Below are 22,565 nucleotides of genomic sequence, written 5' to 3'. Positions count from 1 at the left end.
TTTGATGTTTCAAAGATTCACCTTCAATTGCTTGTGATGGAAAAATCTAGTATACTATTGTCATCTGTTATCTATCATGTGAACTTGGAATGAGATGACATAGTTCCCACATTTTCTGCTGTAGATTCTCTAACTTCAGGAATATGTCCTCATCAGTATTTTGCATGAGAGGGGGAGCTATGCCACTTAATGATGATATCTACTATGTCAGTTGCAGAGCTACCAATATAAGAATGTTACAGTTGTTATATTATTTTATCATATGGGAGTCCGCCCCCAGTAGCTGAGTGGTCAGCGTGACAGAATGACAATCCTAAGGGCCCAGGTTCGATTCCCGGCTGGGTCAGAGATTTTCTCCGCTCAGGGACTGGGCTTTGTGTTGTCCTAATCATCATCATTTCATCCCCATCGACACGCAAGTTGCCGAAGTGGCGTCAAATCAAAAGACTTGCACCAGGTGAACGGTCTGCCCGACGGGAGCCCCTAGTCACACGACATTTTTATTTATCATATGGGAAGGCTATGTTGTTATTTAATTTTTGCTTTTACATCCATCTTCTTTTATGCATATTACACCTAAACTGTTATTCTGTCCCACTTTGTAAAGTACATGATCTGTCATTCTTTTGGTAATGGAGTTGATATTACTGCTTCACCTGCTGAACAGTACGTCAGAAAAACATGGATACTTGTGTATCACAGAACATTGGAAGTGGTTGTAACAAAAATATTCATAACCCAGACAAATGGAAGAGAGAAAATGTAAAGAAGAAAAGACACAGTGGACATGAATATGTATGCAATAAAACCTGTAAAAAATTACAGCTAAGCGGTAAGGGCCTGAATGTGAATGTAACAACAAATCAGACAGTTCTAACCTCAATTGGTGTAGTTGTTCAATGTTAGATGAAGATTCTAAAAGCACATTATTTTGTGAGTTTCACAAGCTGTAAGAGTACAGTATTCAAAATGCCTTCCTTCACGATCTTCTTGAGTGTAAGGACTGCAATCAAGAGTATGCAAAAAACTGTAATCAGTAGCAGAAAGAAATCACAAGCTTATCATGCTACAAAGACTGCTGGTACAAAGCTTAGAGTGTGTTTGAAAGGTTTTTGTGACATATTTGCAGTTTTACAGAAAGGAGTTTCAGCAGCCAGAGGAGACAGAAAAGCATGTAATGTTGGTGAAGATGTAGATAATGATGAAATTAGCAATGAACTTAATAGAACACATCTTGGCATGCTGCATATGGATAGACATGTAAAACATAGCACTGTTAGCACAGAATGAAAATTGGATAGTGTTAGAGATCATATTACAAAGCTTCAAAAACAGAGAAATCATTATTCACAGAATGACAAATGAAGAAAGTGCACATTATAAGTGTGGAAACTGTGGCTGAGATGCACCACTTGCATGAAAAAAAGTCAAGATTCCAGAGTTTTACTTGTGAATTCAATATCAGTTTAAGTTACCACATACAGACACATGTAAAATGTGTGATGGGTGTGCACCTCTTATTAGAGATAATATCCTTTTGAATGTTAAGCTATGCCAACTTAAAGTTGAAAAAGCATACTTTCTACTGAGGGAATATACAAAGACTTGTCACAGTGACATTTGTGAATACTATTTAATCACCTATCATTTACAACAGGCACTGCCAACACCAAAAATAGCAAGAGAGACAGTGTTCTACCTAAGGCAGTGGTGGATAAACAATTTTGGCTTCCACATATGAAACTAGTTCAGATACCATGTGGAATGTGGCCATAAAATATTGCCTCAAGATGTTCATCATAAATTGCACCCTGAATCATGAAAGTAGTCAATGATCCTTCATATGCTCACTTTAAAAGAGAGTAATCCCCACCCTCCTGCAAACTCTAATACTGGACAAAAGAAAAGCAACTGAATGATTAATGTGTTCTATTCTCTCATTGCTAAAGGATTATACAATTCCATTCAACATTATTTCCTCACTCCTGGACATACCTATTTATCCAGTGACTGAGATTTTGGCATGATAGAAAAGAAACTCCAACAGACAGGTCACATTTATACACCTGACCAGTGACAGGCCCATAAGTTTTTGTAAAATGTCAGAGGGAAAGACTCTTTTAAGGTCAGAAGATTCCAGAAATTTTCAACAGTTAAACAATGAAATAGTAAAAAGTGGAATTGCAATAAATGGTGCTAGCTTTAATATCAGAAAAATAAATGCTGATTTTTGAAGTAGAACAATGGCAGGGACTGGAATGCTTCAAGAAGATTTCAGAAACTTTCAACAGTTAAACAAAGAAATAGTAAGAAGTGGAATTGCAATAACTGATGCTGGCTTTAATATCAGGAAAATAAATTCTGCTTTCTGAAGCAGAACAATGTCAGGAAATGGAATGCTTCAAGAAGATACTAGGTCATTGCTTGAAAACCAGACGAAAACCAAAGCTTGATCTTGATCTTAATGATTAAACTTCTAGAAAAAAACACCATTACTCTGTCCATTCAGATTTCCCATATCCTCTGTGGAGGTAAAAGATCTCATGGCAGTAGTCCGTGATTACATTCCCCAGGTTTTCATACTGTTTACCAAAAACTAAAATTCACAGAAACCTTCGACAGTGAAGATACACCAAAGGAAGCCTAAATTTTTATGCACTTGATATGTAAGCCTCTTAACATGATTTGCATTCAGAAAACAGTATTTAAGCCAGAATAAAACTCATTGACACAGCAGTATAAAATGTTTGGTTTTTTATTTAAAAACTATACTATACATAAATGCTCATAATAAATGATTTTTACATTGACTTTTATATTTTTCCTTTTGAAAAGATTAGCTAACAGTAAGTGAAGTAGTAAAAATTTAACTCTTTATTGTACAAATAATGGCTAAATGCAATCGTTGAGGAAACACAATTTATTTCCATTTATTGGTCAAAAACATTGTTAAGGTGCAGCCACATTTAAAATTTTAACATTAGTTTGTAATTGTCCAATGGCCAAAAACCACATAAAAAGCAACAGTGAGACTGGTTTTTAATTGTCATGAAATTCATGCAAGACATGAGCAATATGCTGCCCAATGTTTAATGAACAAGTTGAAATCAAGCAACAGCATACTCTACAATAGATCTTAGTGTCTCAGATGTCACATTCAGAATACATTTGCAATGTGTGCCTTCAGTTTAGCTATGTTTGTATAATTGGAGCACTTAACACTGCATCTTTCAGATAATTCCATGGCCAGGCTGTAGGATAATGGTGGCTGATAATTCTAGCATTACCAAAATTCTCTGCAGCAGCTACTTCACTGATTGTGCAATGTGCGGAGGAGTGCCATCTTGCATAAAAATAATTCTACTGACAAATCCATGCTGTTGAACGGTTGGAATGAAGTTATTGTGTGAAGACTCTCATAGCATTTTCCAGTGATGGTTCAGCTAACAGGACCCATCACCTCAGAAACATATGGTCCTGTGATAAACAATGCTGTCAAATGGTACCGATTGATATGTGAGCAGATTGTCCATTGCCCATATTCTGTATTTATGTGTAGTGACACATCCTTGATGATGGAAATGGCCTTCATCTGTCAACAGAATGTTCCATGGCCATTCATTGTCCACTTCCATGTGAGCAAGAAATTCTAGAGTAAACGTTTGTCTTACTGTCAGTATGAACCTGAACAAGGATAATATTTTATAGATAGCATTGCACGATTTTTTGTAGAATTTTATGCACTGTGCTCTCAGGCATGTCCATTGTTCAGGCAATTCCCCGTGCTCTGATGTTTGCATACTACTGTTCAACCCCTCCTGCATTGTTGTAGCCACAACTTCCACTGGCAGTGTATCAATTGTTCTCTTCCCTCTGCCTCATTGCACTTCAAAAGAACCTGCCTCTTTGAGTCCCGTAATCAATTTCTCCAGACCCTTGGCAAACATTGGACCAATGCCTTTTTTCATGCCCTTGAGTGCTCAGAATTTGTGCAGAGTTACTGGTGCACAGTCTCCATGCTTGTATGCTTGTAAAAAGGCTTCACCAGCAGTGTGCAATCTTGCATTGAGGCAGTCATGCTGAGCATCTCAGATTCAAACTGAGGAATAGCTGTGTACCCCGTGTCTTATTTTGCATATTCCCCCATTTAAAGTGCCAGCAAGTGGTAAAATTTTCAGTATTTTCTCCTTTTGGTTCCAAAACATTTCACCTTTCCTTGATAATATTCCATTAAACTTTGACATCATTCTGAGCAGTGGTTCTTTTCAACAGCATTTTGAAACTGGAGCATTAATTACCATCATTCTGTGTATGACTGATATAAACCAAGAAATTTAGAACATACTATATCATTCATGTACTGTTGTTATTACATCTCATTAGATATTCAGTAATCAGATTCAGTGCTGCAAGTACTTCTGTGGCCCCTGATATTTTCAGATTAGGTTATATTTAGTTTCCTCATATAACTGGGTTCCTCTCACTCTGGGGTAAAAGTGACTTGCTTTTCTTTTTGAACCTTCCCTACACTATACCTCTCTCTCCCCTGAGAAGAAACTATTTCTTCTGAAACCTACTTTTATATGTGTATATCACCAATATTTAAATTTTTCCTCCTAAAGGTAAGAACTGGCCAGAAATTCTGTGTCATAATTTTAAAGTTACAAGATATCAGTTCTGACAGTACCCAGCTCCCCAACAGGAAATGTTCTACCTGACATAAAGCAGTTAGATACGGTACAAATAACACTTGGCATAAACAACAGCTAAGTCATCAGTTATGGAGATTTCAATATTAATTTCATCTTAGGTAGTATTGATCTGACTCCTAAATTAGACTGTATTGCATCAGATAGCATTTTTTGCTAGGAAGAGAGAGCTTTATTTAATGTAGAGGATTACCATTAATCAAGACAAGGTACACTACTGGACTCTTCATTTTGTTACCAAAAAGTAAAACCCATGCACTAAGCACAAAAAATTGAAAATTCCAAGAGTGAAGCAAAGAAAGTTTGGAGCATTACTAGCCATTAAACAAATAAACACACTGAGACAAATCATATTGGGACCCTGGTGACAGTACCTGTGAGACAGGTTCAAATCATTGGGCACTAAATTCAATAAATCCTTCCTAACAGTAGCTGGAAACTTAGGGACAAAAAAGATTGCCACCAAAAGTAGAACCATTATGTTTGTTCAGACATGCATTGAATACTCCACCAGCAGAAATCATCCGTGCTAATTCAACTGCTAGCAGGACCACAACAATCATCATCACTTAAAATAGTAACTCTTTTGGGTATGATTGTATTTGAACTAAAGTGCTGAGCTGACTTTGCATGCAGAGTTGCTAGCATACATTCACTTGATATTGTTCTATTGACAATCTTAAGAGGAGTAAGAATATTACCTAAAACTGATAACCAAACATCTTGCAGAAACTTCTTCAGAGATCTCTGAATGCTTTCACCAATGTACCAATGTACTTGCTCCCTGAAGGTATTTGTAGTTAATAGCAAGAGTAAAGTTAGGGTGGACCGACAGTTCACAATCACAATAATAGAGGTAAACATAGTTGTCATAGAGACTATTTATACCTGTCTAGGGCTCAGAAAGGAGTTTCTTACTCTGGTGCATAAGTCTTTAATGGGTTACCAGCCAACATCAGAAATGATGTTGTAAATCTTGAATTATTCAGGACTAAAGGGAATGAGTAGCTTATTAGCCACTCCTTCCATAATGAATCCTTTTATTTGGGTGTGTAAATTATTGTTTACAAGATGCTTCTATTAAACATGTTTTAACAGTGCTGCTATATAGACAGCTGAAAGTGCTCTGCTACATAAATACTTAGATGAAAACAGCAACTGAGTATTGTATCAGGCAGAGAAGTAGCATTTTCCTTCTAAAGCAATTGCAGTTAATCAATATATGTTATAAAAATAAGTTTACAATGTGTGTTCCACTAAAACTCAGAAATGAGTCCTGGTATAAGCAAGGGGGAGTAGCCCTCTATCACCGTCCATGAAGAAGATTCCCATTTTTACCTGAAGGGAACACTTTTGAAGATATAAAGGCTGGGAAGTTTCGACTCCTAGAAATTTACAGAATATTTGAGAGTATTCAATAATATTTCAGAAAATCAGAGAGTGTCTGAGACCATTCCACAACATCACAGAACATTCCACAATGATCTGGGATGTTCTGAAATGTTCAGGAATAGTCTGTAATGTTTGGGAAGAGACCAGAATGTTTGGGGAGATCCTGGAACATCGCAGATTATTGTGGAACATTCCAGAACATACTTGAATGTTGTGGAATGTTTTGGAACGTGGGGATGAATTGAAGCCTTTTTGCATGTTCTGGAATTCACCAGAGATGGGGCTATCCATTAGTAGGAGAATATAAAGCAAGACCCATCATGGGTTCGAACATCAGTTTCTTATCAGTAACAAAAGGAGGAACTGAAAAAGTAGTTCAGTGAGTGAATAAAACAAAGACTGAAGAGTGAGTAGTCAAAGTGATACAGTGACTGAATATAAATTGAAAATAAAGTGTGAAAAGTGGGTAAAGTGTTCTTAGTGTATGTGTTAAAGAAAATTGATTTGATTTATATTTTAGGCAGTGTGCAAAAGAGGAGAAGATCTTGCCAGTTCTGAAAGAAAACAGCAAAAATGAAAGAACAGTGAAAAAACGAAACAGACAGAAAGTTTGAAGCACGTTTAAGTTCCCAATGAAGGACAATGAGCACCATGAGAAGCAAAGAAACTGAATAACAACAAAAGGAATTGATTGAAGAAACAGGAATTGCAACACAATCTTATAATTAAAGACTGTGTATTCAAGCCAGCCATGAAAACATCACCCTATGAGAAGTGTGGACGAGGACAGATAAACAGTACAACCTAACAAATGAAGCGTTCCACTATGATCCGAGGAAAGAATATAACAAACACAAACACATCATAATTGGAAAAATGGATAACATCTGCCACATGAAAAAATTCAGTAGAGAAACACCAGGATTCTGTTGCATGAATGGAAAAATTCGATTACCACCACTGGGTGCACCCCCACCAGGAGGACTTTTTAGATTATATGACCACCAAAACTACATAATCGAAACACTTTCTTCAAAATATAAAAGCATATAATGCCTGCATCCAAATGACTTTAATCAACACTAACGGAGATGAAATTGATTGTTTTTCTCCATCCAAGGACAAATCTATCACTAAAAATTTCTGCATGTATATTTCACCAGAAATGAAGAAATAGAAACTGATCAACAATGCACAAATATTAGTGGATTGACATGAGGAGCAGTCAAAGATGTACAGAGGATCTTACACAAATATAATCAACTGAGTCACATATTCAAAACATTGCTAGACTGAATGGCTTCTGATGAGTATAAAGTTATAATTTGAGCCATCAAAAGACACCTGGAGAACATGAATGTTGATTTAATGCACCTCAGATAGATAAAGTTGTCATCATAATTGTGCACAATGAAAACAGAAGCCATGACATATTTGTACAATGAAGAAGAGAAGGGCTACAATGCATCGTAGAAGCACACCTTTCATATAATGGCCTCCAATATCCATTAATATTTCTGCATGGTCAGGATGTTTATCATTTTAATGTGAAACAAATCCAACCTGAAACTGGCATAGAAACAAACAAAAAAGTCAGTTCCATGGAGCTCTATGCTCACCGCTTAATGAGCAGAAACAGTGAAACATACAATCACACACTCAACACTCATCATATATTCTGGAAATTCCTGCTAGATACACAGGCAAAAATAGAAGCAGAATGGATGCTTTACTGAATCAAAAGAAATTACACATGAAAGAATCCATATTCGAAACACAACCATAAATGATGGAAACATTAATATTAGAACACTGGTAATCTTACCCTCATCGTACATAAGATGTCCAAGATAGATGCACAGATACACTCAAGATACCATAACCTAAATAGAAAAATATGAATGACCTGTCCTCTTCATAACATTCACACGCAACTTGTTGCAGCCAGAAATCAAAGAAAAAGTAAGATACAGTCAAGCTCCTATGCATCGACATGACATAACAGCCCAAGTTTTCTGACAAAAACAAATGAGATTTACTGAAGTCATCACAAAATACATCTTTAGAACCAATAGATGCTGGATGTACAGAATCAAATCACAAAAATGAGGACTGCCTCACACACACAATTTAGTATGGCTACATGACAGAATTCATCCCACAGATATGGACAAAATAATCCAAGCTGAATTTCCCAGTCCACAAGAAGATCTTGAACTGTATGACATAGTAGTAAAAAACATGATTCACAGACGATATAGGCCATTAAACCCCAAATGTTAACAACATAAGAGCACGTGAACACACTAAATTTTGACACCTTGCAGATTTATTGATTATTTTTCTTTGAATGCTGTTAAATTTAACATAGATGCTGCAATCTGAAAGATACAGCACTTAAATCTACTGCACTACTGCTCCTTTTTAGACTCTGTGAAACTCCGCATCAGGAAAGTGAGCACATACTCAGTTGTGCACATTTTAAGGAGTTCTGGGCATCACACTCAAGTGACGTAATTACCTTATGGGCCAAATACGTACGGATTTGCTAAACAATGTGCATGGTTCACGATGTGCACAGCTAGCCTAGACCACTCAACTAGAAGTTTACATCAGTGCCACCAGATGGTAGCACCTTGTGGTAGACTTCTATCCCTGTTCGCTCAGCATAAATTCTGCTAGATGATAGCACACTCCTCAGATATGCTAATTCACTTACTATGTACTGTAGTAAGATTAGATCAGATGTCAATATATGTTAAAGCTGCACCGCCAGTAAACCTATTTGTGGGTTTCTGAATGAGTTATAGTATATTAAGTTATGAGTTTTATCGTACAATCCATCTGAGATGCTGAGAATCATAAAAGCCTAAAGCACATGGATCTTGATTATGAGACTGTAGCATTTCTTCACACTGTTGATCTAATGGAGAGTCAGGTTTATCTGTCCTGTAGGCCCTCATTGTATGTATGAAAATTCACAAAAATCTGTATCATTGGTTTCTCTAATATTCACTTAAATGTATGATCAACAACAGTATGCTTCAGGCCCTTATGGATCTCATCACCCCATTTGTATTCTACTCAAGTAATGATGTTGGTAGACATTAATACGTGAGTTTAATCATTGCCACAAATGGCACTTTGTGTTTGGAGTTGAGTGTTTACAGTGCGGGAATCAGATTTTGCGTGGAGTGTTAACATGAACTGTGTTGCATCTATTTATGCTAAAAGGAAAGTAATGCTTTGAGGACGGTTCATGAGTAATGCTTGGGTAGCCCAGTTGGTAGAGCATTGCCCATGAAAGGTAAAGTCCACAAGTTCAAGTCTTAGTCCAGCAAATAGCTTTAAACTGCCAGGAAGTTTCATATCAGCATACACTCCGGCGCAGAATGAAAATCTCATTCAAGAACTAGGGCCTACAAGAACAGATCCTTTGACTGAAAGAGTGACAAAATCAAATAAGTGTGACTACAAGCAAACATTTAACAAGAAAGTGTACAGTTAGTACAAGTTATTGTGTGGTTGCAGCTTAAGAATATCTGGAAGTAAATTCATGAACTAATACATCTGTCAGGGACCTTGTACATTTTTCTGAAAAAATAGAAAAGCACGAAAACTTCCACTTAGGCAAAAATGCAAAATGGAGAGTTGTGAAAGCTTACATATTATTTTGTTATTGCCTCAAACTGTACTTAATTATGTACAAAACAACCAAATTCCTCAAACACAATTCTTTCTTTTGTCGGATAAGTTATGCATCTTATTACTATTATTTCTTTCTTTCCTTTCTCAGACGTTATGTCTGGTTAAAAATGGAAAGTGACGCAGACCTTGATCAAGCGTGACTTCCTTTTAACTGTACAGTATTTGTTACATTGCATTTAGGAACTTTCGGGTAATTGAACATGTATCAATAATTACAGATTTCTGTAGTTGTATATATATGTTTGGATGTAGCTGTATTGAGTTGATGTACTGGTGGATATTGTGTGGTATGACTCCTTTAGTTGATAGTATAATTGGTATAATGTCAACATTATCCTGATGCCACATGTCCTTGACTTCCTCAGCCAGTTGGATGTATTTTTCAATTTTTCTCCTGTTTTCTTCTGTATATTTGTTGTATTGGGTATGGATATTTCAATTAGTTGTGTTAATTTCTTCTTTTTATTGCTGAGTTTGTTCTGTAGTGTTGTTTTATCTGTTACAATGGTTCTGTCCCAGTATAATTTGTATTCATCATTCTCCAGTACATTTTGTGGTGCATACTTGTATGTGGGAACGTGTTGTTTTATTAGTTTATATTGTATGGCAAGTTGTTGATGTATTATTTTTGCTACATTGTCATGTCTTCTGGTGTATTCTGTATTTGCTAGTATTGTACATCTGCTTGTGATGTGATCTACTGTTCCTATCTGTTGTTTGCAAAGTCTGCATTTACCTGTTATGGTACTGGGATCTTTCATAATATGCTTACTGTAATATCTGGTGTTTATTGTTTGATCCTGTATTGCAATCATGAATCCTTCCATCTCACTGTATATATTGCCTTTTCTTAGCCATGTGTTGGATGTGTCTTGATCGATGTGTGGCTGTGTTAGTTGATACGGGTGCTTGTCATACAGTGTTTTCTTTTTCCAATTTACTTTCTTCGTATCTGTTGATGTTATGTGATCTAAAGGGTTGTAGAAGTGGTTATGAAATTGCAATGGTGTAGCCGATGTATTTATATGAGTAATTGGTTTGTGTATTTTGCTAGTTTCTGCTCGTTCTATAAAGAATTTTCTTAAACTGTCTACTTGTCCATAATGTAGGTTTTTTTATGTCGATAAATCCCCTTCCTCCTTCCTTTCTGCTTAATGTGAATCTTTCTGTTGCTGAATGTATGTGATGTATTCTATATTTGTGGCATTGTGATCGTGTAAGTGTATTGAGTGCTTCTAGGTCTGTGTTACTCCATTTCACTAATCCAAATGGAGTAGGTCGATATTGGTATGGTAGAAGTATTTATAGCTTTTGCCTTGTTTCTTGCTGTCAATTCTGTTTTCAGTATTTTTGTTAGTCTTTGTCTATATTTTTCTTTTAGTTCTTCTTTAATATTTGTATTATCTATTCCTATTTTTTGTCTGTATCCTAGATATTTATAGGCATCTGTTTTTTCCATCACTTCTATGCAGTCGCTGTGGTTATTCAATATGTAATCTTCTTGTTTAGTGTGTTTTCCCTTGACTATGCTATTTTTCTTACATTTGTCTGTTCCAAAAGCCATATTTATATCATTGCTGAATACTTCTGTTATCTTTAGTAATTGGTTGAGTTGTTGATTTGTTGCTGCCAGTAGTTTTAGATCATCATGTATAACAAATGTGTGATTTTGTGTTGGTATGTTCCAGTAATATTATATCCATAATTTGTATTATTTAGCATGTTGGATAGTGGGTTCAGAGCAAGGCAGAACCAGAAAGGACTTAATGAGTCTCCTTGGTATATTCCACGCTTAATCTGCATTGGCTGTGATGTGATATTATTTGAATTTGTTTGAAAATTAAGTGTGGTCTTCCACTTTTTCATTACTGTGTTTAGGAACAGTATCAATTTAGGATCTATTTCCAATATTTGTGGTAACCATGAGTGGGGTACACTATCAAAAGCTTTTTTGTAATCAATGTATGCGTAGTGTAGTGACCTTTGTTTGGTTTTAGCTCAATATGTCACCTCTGCATCTATTATCAGTTGCTCTTTACATCCTCGTGCTCCTTTGCAGAAACCTTTTTGTTCTTTATTTATAATTTTGTTCTGTGTTGTATGTGTTATTAATTCCTGTGTAATGACTGAAGTTAATATTTTGTATATTGTTGGTAGGCATGTTATGGGGCGATATTTTGCTGGGTTTGCTGCGTCTGCTTGATCTTTAGGTTTCAGATAAGTTATTCCTTGTGTAAGTGTATCAGGGACTGTGTATGGGTCTGCAATGTAACTGTTAAATAATTTAATGATATTAATATAATAGAGGGAAACATTCCACTTGGGAAAAATATATCTAAAAACAAAGATGATGAGACTTACCAAACAAAAGCGCTGGCAGGTTGATAGACACACAAACAAACACAAACATACACACAAAATTCAAGCTTTCGTAACCAATGGCTGCTTCATCAGGAAAGAGGGAAGGAAAGGGAAAGACAAAAGGATGTGGGTTTTAAGGGAGAGGGTAAGGAGTCATTCCAATCCCGGGAGCGGAAAGACTTACCTTAGGGGGAAAAAAGGACAGGTATACACTCGCACACACACACACACACATATCCATCCGCACAGTCTGCTTGTGTCTGTGTATGTGCAGATGGATATGTGTGTGTGTGTGTGTGTGTGCGCAAGTGTATACCTGTCCTTTTTTCCCCCTAAGGTAAGTCTCATCATCTTTGTTTTTAGGTATGTTAAATAATTTAGTTAGATGTGAATGTGTTGAGGTGAACTTCTTTAGCCAGAAATTTTCTATTTTATCTTTTCCAGGGGCTTTCCAATTGTGTGTAGAATTAATTGATCGGGTGACTTCATGTTGCAAAATTATCACTTCAGGCATTTGTGGTATCATCTTGTATGTGTCTGTTTCTTCTTGTATCCACCATGTATGTCTGTTATGTTGTACCGAGTTTGACCATATGTTGCTCCAGAAGTGTTCCATGTCTGTTATGTTTGATGGATTGTCTATTTTAATGTGTGTGTTATCTATTGTCTGGTAAAATTTCTTTTGGTTTGTGTTGAATGTTTGGTTTTGTTTCCTTCTATTTTCACTTTTTTTGTATCTTCTAAGTCGTTTTCCCAATGCTTGTAATTTCTGCTTCTTTTTATTTAATTGCTCTATCGCTTCTTGTTGTGAGATTTCACCTAACCTTTTTCATTTTTTGTCTGATATTTCATTTCTTATAAATTGTTGTTAGCTGTCCGATGTCTTTTCTCAGTTTTTCTGTTCTGATCTGTATCTTACGTTGCCTTGCTGGTTTTGTGGGTTCCTTCTGTGTGTTGGTTGGTTCTGATCTCTGCCTAGTGTGTATATTTAGTGTAGCGAGTGCTCCTATATAAACTAGTAGTTGTAACTCTTCCATAGTTGTATTTTCATTTATTATGTTGTGTATGATTGTGTTGATAGTTGTTATTGTTGTTTCGACTTGTGGGTTATTTGGTGGTCTATGCAAGAATGGTCTAATGTCTGTATTTGTGTCTTTGTATTCTATATATGTTAGCTGAAATTTTTCTTCTATATCTAACGTGTGTGTCACTTCATGTTCTATTTGTGCTTGTTCTGGTGGCTGTCTTAAGATTTTGTTTTCCTCTGATTGTTTAATTGATGCGTGTTGTTCTTTGTTTGTTTGCTCTGGGATGTTTGAGTCCATTACTGTATTTTCTTCTTCTTCTGATTGCACATTATTTTGTTCCAGTATTTGTTGTACTTGTTGTTTGATGTTTTCTAATTCTGACTGGGGTATCCTGTTATTTTTTATTATTACACAGATCTGATCATCTAGCCATTGATCTGTTAAAAATTTTAATTCTGGGTATCTGGTAATAAATGCTGTGTATACTTGTGATCTGTATCCAGTTGTGTTGGTTCCTAAGTTTGTTGCTTGGTAATAACAGAACATGAGGTGTCGGTTAACTTCATCTGACCATCTCATCCTCTGTCTTTGTTTTTCTTCTAGAGTTGTTGCAGGAAGCATATCCTGCAAAACACCTCTATTTGGATTTAAATCATTTTCCGTGTGGCTAGCAGTGTCGTTACTATTGTGGACGGACATAGGGTTCAAGCGTCGTTCCCAACCATGACAGCGCTTGTCCGAGGCTTCATTAGTTCTGTCCTGAACCAACTAATCACACTAAAAGGGGGGCTAGCCCTATTAGTGGTTTGTTCTTTTCATCGCCTTTTACGACTGGCAGAACATACCGGAGGCCTACTCTTTTTCCGGGCCTCCACGGGTTTTATTATTATTATTATTATTACTGTTATTATTGTTACTGTTGTTACTATTATTGGCAGTGGCTTTAGTTGTATAAACTTGTTAATAAGCATAACTGTTATACAGTAGATTCCATTAATTTCACACTCTCAAATTTATCTGAATCTAAAAATTGATGAACACCCTAAATGTATTCCCAAAAGCCACCACTGCTTGGACAACACACAAACCGGAGTTGATGGCTACCCCAAAAACAGAAGATGCTCATCCAAAAACAGTGATTTCACAGCAAAAGTATGAATATGAGGCAGCAACAAACTGGTAATAGATAATCAATGGGTAGTACGACATAACACACTAGTTACCAAAATGTTCCAAGCACATATAAATGTAGAATACTGCCATTCAGTGAAATCAATCAAATATGTCTGTAAGTATGTGAACAAAAGCAAAAAGCAGTGACATGGCAAAGACAGTAAACAAAAAAACAGAAACGGTGAGATCCTATGCACTAAATGGGAAAATACATCAACAGTAATGAAGCAGCATTGTGGATTTTCGGTTTTTCCATGCACCAATGTGAACCAATTGAGCACAATTGAGCAACTTCTACCAGAATGTTTCTACCTCAGGATGTTGCTACACAAAATATGGGAACCAATAAGTTTCACAGATTTCAAGATGGTTGTTGGTTACTTATGCCAGATGTACAGAGAAGCCTGCCAATGCTTCGGAGTACTGGAAAATGACAACAACTGGGAATTAACAGTACAAGAAACCTCAAAGCCTCATTCACAGCCTCAGGTAAACAAATGAGAGACTTATTTGCCTCATTATAACAAGAAGTAACCCATCGAATCAAAACAGCTATGGGACTTCTTGAAAGAGAGTGTGAGTGATAATGTACTGAACCATATCTGATAAGCTCATCCTGAACTAACCATCGAATTCAACAATGACATCTTCAGTGATGATAAATGTTTAGCAATAAACAACCAGGCCTTAGTACAACTTAGGATGCAAGCACCATGAAAAGATGCTGTCAGTGTGCTAAACTTCACAATTACAAAGGAAAAAAAGCTACAATATCAATGAACTGTTCCAATACATTGCTCACAACAAACCACTCCTCAGTGGCAATTGAAAGAAAATTTACAATGTTATCATGGACCAGGTCAACAACAACACTGGCAGAATTATTTACTTCGATGCACCAGGCGGCACTGGAAAAACATTTGTAATAAATCTATTGCTGGTGGAAACACATGCTAAAGAAGACATTGCACTTGCACTCCCATCATCCGGCATTGCAGTCACACTTATGTAAGGAGGACAAACTGCCCACTCTGCCCCACAACTACTACTGAATACAGCTGAAGGGTAATTTCCTATGTGTAAAATCTCAAGAGTATCTGGATCAGGTTACCTTCTAAAGCAAGCCAAAAATTATCTTCTGGGATGAATGCACTATAGCACATAAAGAATCACTTGAAGCCATTGACAGAACATAACAAAAACTGCAGGGAAACCCTGAAGTGACGGGAGGAGCTTTAATCATACTCTCAGGAGATTTTTCGACAAACACTTCCAGTTACCCCCAAGTCAACATCAGCAGACAAGATCAATGGATGCTTTAAAAAAATCACATCTCTGGCCACATACACAAATACAGTGACTAATAAAAGATATGAGAGCTGAACTAGCAAAAGACAAAATAATAGCACATTATGCTCAACAACTATTACAAACAGGTGAAGGCACATATCCTACCTAACCAGATGACCAGCCTCCTTAAACTTAAAAGTGATTTCTGCAACATAGCTATTGCTGAAAATGAATTCATTGATCAAAATTATCCAAACATTGTCCAAAACTATATCAATATGTACTGGGTATTTGAAGGAGCAATTTTGGCACCTAAAAATAATATCGTTGATGATATCAGCTTTAATACTCGAAAGAAAATTCCTGGAGAAGAGAGAATATACAAATCAATTGACATGTTGATAAATGTTGAAGAAAGTGTGAACTTCCCCACAGAATTTCTACAGTACCAGGAATACCATAGCCCTGCCTTCAACATAAAATTGGATCTCCAATCATACTACACAGAAATATCAACTCACCAAAATTATGTAATGGAACAAGATGATCGTCAAACAGCTATCAAATAACATCATCAAAACTGAACTCATGAATGGAAAGTACAAGCATACACACTATTTATCCCCAGAATACCATTGACCTCTACTGAACTGCTACTCCAATTTTACTGAGCTGCTATTCCAATTTAAAAGACTGCAATTTCCAAGCAAATTAGCTTACAGTTGTACAATTGACAAAGTGCAAGGACAAACTTTAAAATATTGTCGCATCAACCTCAAAGACTGCTGCTTCTCTCATGGTCAATTATACGTAGCTTGCTCTTCAGTATGAAGTTTGAAAAATTTGTACATAACAAAATGAAAACTGTTGCTTATAAACAAGTATTGTAAGTAGTTAGAATGTGTTTTCCATAATTCTTTTTACTTCTTATAGTTTAAAGTTTATCTTTTTATTCCAACTACCACACGATCTCCAGTTAGTGTATTAATAAAGTAATCTAGAAGTAATTACTATAATAATCATTGTAAGAAGATAATCATTATTTCTTAATTGTTATTAGCATAGTAGTTTGCATTGGCTGGTTCTCCTAGCTGGTATATAATTTGACTGTTCCCACATCCCTGAAGGCCCTTCTATACAGTGGAATTTATGGAATGTATGAATCTGTATCCTCATCATTTGATCCACTTACTCAACACGTATTAAAGATAGTTTTCCATTTTATGAACGTCTATCTTTCAATGCAAAACCTCATGTATCTGTGAACAATGTTTGCTAATGTTTAGTACCATCAACAGAAACAGAGTGCGATTATGGTCACCAAAAGTCATTACTCCAAATGTATAATCATTAACATTATAGTGAATTGTATCTCCAAATAATACTATACTAGAAAAGTTGGGTGGAATTAAAACAGTGGAACAAATAAACATAACTACTTGAGATATAATCAAAGTGTTAGGCTGTGATTAGATACACAAACAATAAGTTTAACATTTAAGCTTAGCTTATTTGTGTTCAAAGACTTAAAGTAAAATATACAACTGATGCTACATTCTGCCTTGAACATTGCCTCCTTTATGGAAAGTTGTTTCATCTAGTTAGTTTGTTTCCGCTAGTGTTCCTGTGGATATTTTATTTTAATGTCATTGTTACTCTTTCTTCTGCCACAATTTTAGTGTTCTCTTTAATTCACTGTTCTGTTCAGTTGAGACATAATTAATGACAGTTGTCCAGAGAAGGAGGAAAAGGGGAGGAGGGGTGTAATTATGTGTGTACTACCAATAATTTTCAGAACTGACTTCTATGATCATTTTTAGCACAGTTTCTGTTTCCCTATTTTAATCTTTATCATCAGTGTATTAGCTACTACCATTACTGTTATGAAAATACTGTGACTTCTGTAGCAGTTGAATTTCAGACTATCCAAAAGGTCCTATTTTTGAAACTACAGCTAAAATTAGCTCTTTTTTGTGATTCACTAGCATGAATGACCAACAGTTTTCAAGTTATGTTAATTTCTATTGTGATTTGTCTCTATTTAGGCCACAACCAAAATCTATAGGTGATGCACCATAATTCCTCTACAATAGTCTTTCACTTTTCATCAGTGGTGTGTGTTACCACATATACTTTGAAACGGATGGACATTCTACATCCACTCACAGACTCTCTCTTGCTGTGAGAGGCAAGAATTCCCAGGTTGAGTCCTGGTTCAGTACACAGTTTTAATCTGTCAGGAGTTTCATATCAGTGCAGTGCACACTCAACTACAGAGTGAAGAACTCATTCTGGAAACATCCCCTAGACTATGGCTTACTCATGTCTCTGCAATACTGCAAATCCTTTCTTGCAGGAGTGCTAGTCCTGCATGCTAGACAGGAGAACTTCTGTGAAGTTTGGAAGTTAGGAGATGATGTAATGGCAGAAGTAAAGGTGTGAGGACAGGTCACAAGTCATGCTTTGGTAACTCAGTGAGTAGAGCACTTGACCATGAAAGACAAAGTTCTCACATTTGAGTCCTCATCTGGCACACAGTTTTAATCTGCCAGCAAGTTTCACTGCAGTACTTGGTTACAAAGAGAGTATGAGAAAAAATTAAGACTATGTCTTCTCACAGTAGTTTTATTTGTGGTATTTAAGTTTTATTTGTGGTATTTAATGAGCAGTACTTTATGACTTCATCTAAATTTGTTGCACTGTACGTATTCTTATATACTTTTGATGAAAGCACACTCATTCTACAGCTGCCAATTGCTGTTTTTATTATTTCAAAGAGACTGGGCTTGGACAGTGCCAACATTTTTTAGATCATTTCAGGCAGTAACCCAAGGCAGGTAGAAACGTGACAGTTAGGCTACTCGTGGCAAGTATGCTTCCACGTGGTCAGTGCCCCCTAACATCACAGGGAGGGGAACAGTTCTTTGTTACACTAAGCAGTAACCATGATGTTTTTTCTGGATTATTACACCTACTAATCATAAATAATTAAATCTTTCATCTTTGGTACTGTACATATAAAAACAATTACTGTTCAATCAGCAAGCCAAAAGTGCTGCACAGTAATGTAGTTAAAAATGGAATGAAACTGCTCAGATCAGCAGAACATTGCAGAGAGAACTTTACCATCCCATGTAGATGTGTATGTTTTCCTAGTACAATAATTATCAGATCATTATAAATACCATTTTCATCACAGTAATGTGCCATGTCACGTATGCTACACAAAAAATCTGTGATTTAAATGATATTAGTGCAAGGTGTCTAATATGTGAATGCTACAAGAGATGCAGTCTAGAGTTGGTTTCTTTGTGCTTCATTCTTGTTAATAACCATCAAGTTTGGATTTATGATGCAACAGAAAGTCCTTTTCCCTACATAAAAATTACTTTCTTTTTCCAAATTGAGGATATACATGTATACATATTGTTTCCACCAGTTTTTGCATTTTGAAAGTCTTTTTCAATGGCAATTTTTGAAAATTTGCTTCAACTCTAGTAATATAGTCAGCAAAACAGGAGACTGATATTGACACCTACTTTATGAATCACACAATCCAGTCTTGACCCATGATTTCTTTTTCAGCAGGCTGACAGTTTACTGTTTGGCTTACCAGTAAACTATGAATTTTCTTGCACTTGAAGGCAAGGACAGGTACTCTGTTCCACAATTTCAGTGAGACATATTGCACTGCCAAAGTCAATATTAAGAGCATGCTTCTCTTCTGTTTTTGCAGTAGAATCTTTGTCTTGCTATTCAACACTAATGGAAGATGAAACAACTTGGATGTAGTGAAAGAGATAAAATCCTGATTAGAAATGGAGCAGATCTGTTTAAAACCTTTGATGGCATATCTGCTCTTATGTTTGAAAACATAAATATTGATAGTCAAATAAGTTACATTTGCTGACATAACACTTCAGGTGGTGAGGACAGAAGAAGCAGCTAGTATATTTTATTTTATTTTATTTATTATCTTTTTTGCATATAGTCACCAACTGATGACTTTTGCAAGATATCAAGATGTTGACTCTACAATGACTAGTGGCCTCTTAGGAAGAATAATAAAAAGAACTGGAAGGAGCTACGCTACACATAGCTTTTGCTTGCACTTCATATCAGGATAGTATGGATATTGTATAATGACCTGCTATTGAAATTTCTAAAAAACCATTTACTAGACAGTGGGCTCATTTTCCCAGATGTTATGACCATGACAAAGAGGCCAGTACATTATCTGAGGGCTCATCATAAGGTTCATCTTTCAATTGCATTTCAGAGTGTGCCAAAGTGTAAGAATAGCCACACAGCTACATTTACGAGGTGCTACCCAAAATATCCGACAATGTCATTGTACCTATGAAACCAGTAGCAGTATGAGATTCTGTCACTAGCTGTCTTGAGGTACACATCTTAGCTACTGTGGCATAAAGTTGTCATTTTTGGTGCGTGCAGTTGTGAGTTGTAGTGGTGCATGTCAGTATGTGTTTCAGTGATTCTGTGAATTGTAAAATGGATAACATGAAGGAGCAATGGATTTGCATCAAATTCCTTTTGAAGTTGAAGAAAACTGCACTTGAAACCCACTGCATGCTGACAGAGGCATCTGGTGTGCATTGAGTCAAGTAAGAGCATTTGAATAGTTTAAGTGCTTCAAGGAAGGCTGAGAATCTGTAGAAGAAGATGAACATTCTGGTTGACCATCAACAGGCATAAATGTTTGTGTGAGACTTGGGCTGTCACACAGTACATGTCAATGAATTCTAGCTGATGAATTGATCATGAGACAAATTGCAGCAAAGTTTGTCCCTCGCCTTCTTAGCATCGACCAATGAAACCTCTGGATTCAGATGTGCACTGAGCTGCAACAAAGAGTTTGAGGGTGTCCAAATTTCTTATCCAGAGTCAAGATGACAAATCTTGAGTCTATAGCTATGACCATGAAATGAAGCAGCAATCATCACAATGGAAAATGCCATCACTTCCAATGCCACAAAAAGCTCAATAAGCTTGCAGTAACTTGAAGCAAATGCTGATCATTTTTTTTCAAACTTTGGGGAATAGTGGATAAGAAGTTTGTTCCACATGGTCAGACTATTAACTGCACAATTTTGTGGCAACTGAGGGAAAGTATTCAGTTCAAATAGCCAGAGTCATGAAAAAAGAAAGACTGGTTGGTGCACCACGACAACGCACATGCCCGCACCTCACTCATTGTGTAGAATTCCTGGCCAAAAACAACATGGCCACAGTTCCACATCCTCCCTACTAGTGAAACCCATCCCATGGGACTTCTACCTGTTCCCAGAGATGAAAATTAGGTTGAAAGTATCCTGTTTTGACTCAATTATAGACATCTAACAGGAGTTGCAATAGTCCCGAACACCTTTCAGCCTGTGGACTTATAGGAGTGCTTCCAAAAATGGGAACAATGCTGAGATCATTGGATACATGCCTAAGGTGACCACTTTGAAGGTGATGGAGGACATTAAGACATAAGTATAGTTTTCTCATTTTTGCAATTAAATTCTCAGGTATTTTGTGTATCACTTCGTACGTAGCACTAGGCAAGCACATCATTCATTCCAAAAGCATTATTTACTTTGAATCATGGTATTACATTGATTTCATGATCACTTTGATGTTCAGCTCAATTTTTGTGATAGATAAGCACAAAATTTATTCTATATTTCCACTGGTCAAGCGGTTTCTACTTTTTCATTTGTTAATATCCATTATGGAAGAAGATCGTTCACAGATATACACTGAACCAAAGAGGCAAATGAATTTTAATGGATTATCTAGCAATAATTTATAACTGGTTGTATCAAAACAATGATAAAATTGTCATTTTCTCCATTTTCCATCATTCCTTAGCGGCTTCAAAATTCATCGAGGCATGTTCCATCTTTGTAATTAAATTAAAGGCTTTTGCTATATGCATTTCACTTCAATGGCTTGTGCATTAAGTAGTTGATACAAATATCTGACTATTTCACATTTTCTCATTTTTTATCTTGTTTTCAGGTTAGAAGCAAGTTTTGTAGCACAAGTTTCATCAGGTTAAATTATCTTGTGGTGTTACTTACAGTGTCCAATGTTGCTAGTCCATATGTATGGTTCTGGAGATGTGTTCATTCAGTCCCCATTTTCCAGGTAACCAATTTCTTGTGTTTTTCATCCACATTTATTGCAACACTCATTTGCACTTTTAGTTGTCTGTTTAACATGTGTGTTTTTACAGTAAGAAGAGTTGACAGCTGTCACTGTGTGTTTATCTTCCATTTTTTGTTCGTGTTGTGTGTGTGGTTTGATATTTTCATCTGTTTTTATGTGTGTGTGTGTGTGTGTGTGTGTGTGTGTGTGTGTGTGTGTGTGTGTGTGTGTGTGTGTTTGTTTGTTTGTTTTGTTATGTGTGAATGTGTCATTCCTTGAGAGAGTACTTTTTTTTAATGAATGTGCCATCATACAATGTGGCAAAAGACAAGAATAAAATCATAATGCAACACTATGAAACAAAGAACAGCAGAACAGTGAAAAACATGAATGAACTCATGACACAAATAAAAAGACTTACACATTCCAAAAACAGCATCACTCATCTCCTTCAACATAGAGAACATATACACCTCAATACCAACCATAGACACAATAAAACTAATTAAAGAAAACCTACTGACATACAACAAACTACCTGCAGACAATATTAGTGAAATATGACAAACTCTTAAAGCAATCATGTCCCAAAATTATTTCCAATTTGAAAGGAAATTTACTTATGAAAAGGTGGACTTACAGTGGGATACTTATATCAGCAACATCAGCAATCATATTCACCAACCTCATAGAAAATGCAAGCTTTGATACACTCATTACAAAGAAAGGACAGAAAATTGTTTACTGG

The 22,565-nt window shown here is 36.2% G+C and overlaps 1 protein-coding gene across 1 annotated transcript in view; it reads left to right on the top strand.

The window, feature by feature from the left end:
• LOC126473766 (uncharacterized) overlaps window positions 1-22,565 on the top strand; it is a 397,370-nt gene that overhangs the window by 324,036 nt on the left and 50,769 nt on the right. The gene's annotated exons all lie outside the window — the stretch shown is intronic.

The sequence above is a fragment of the Schistocerca serialis genome, chromosome 4, assembly GCF_023864345.2.
Source record: "Schistocerca serialis cubense isolate TAMUIC-IGC-003099 chromosome 4, iqSchSeri2.2, whole genome shotgun sequence".
Classification (NCBI taxonomy): Eukaryota; Metazoa; Arthropoda; class Insecta; order Orthoptera; family Acrididae; genus Schistocerca; species Schistocerca serialis.
The sequence above is the reverse complement of the archived record's forward strand: the minus strand, read 5'-3'. Positions and strand labels throughout refer to the sequence as shown.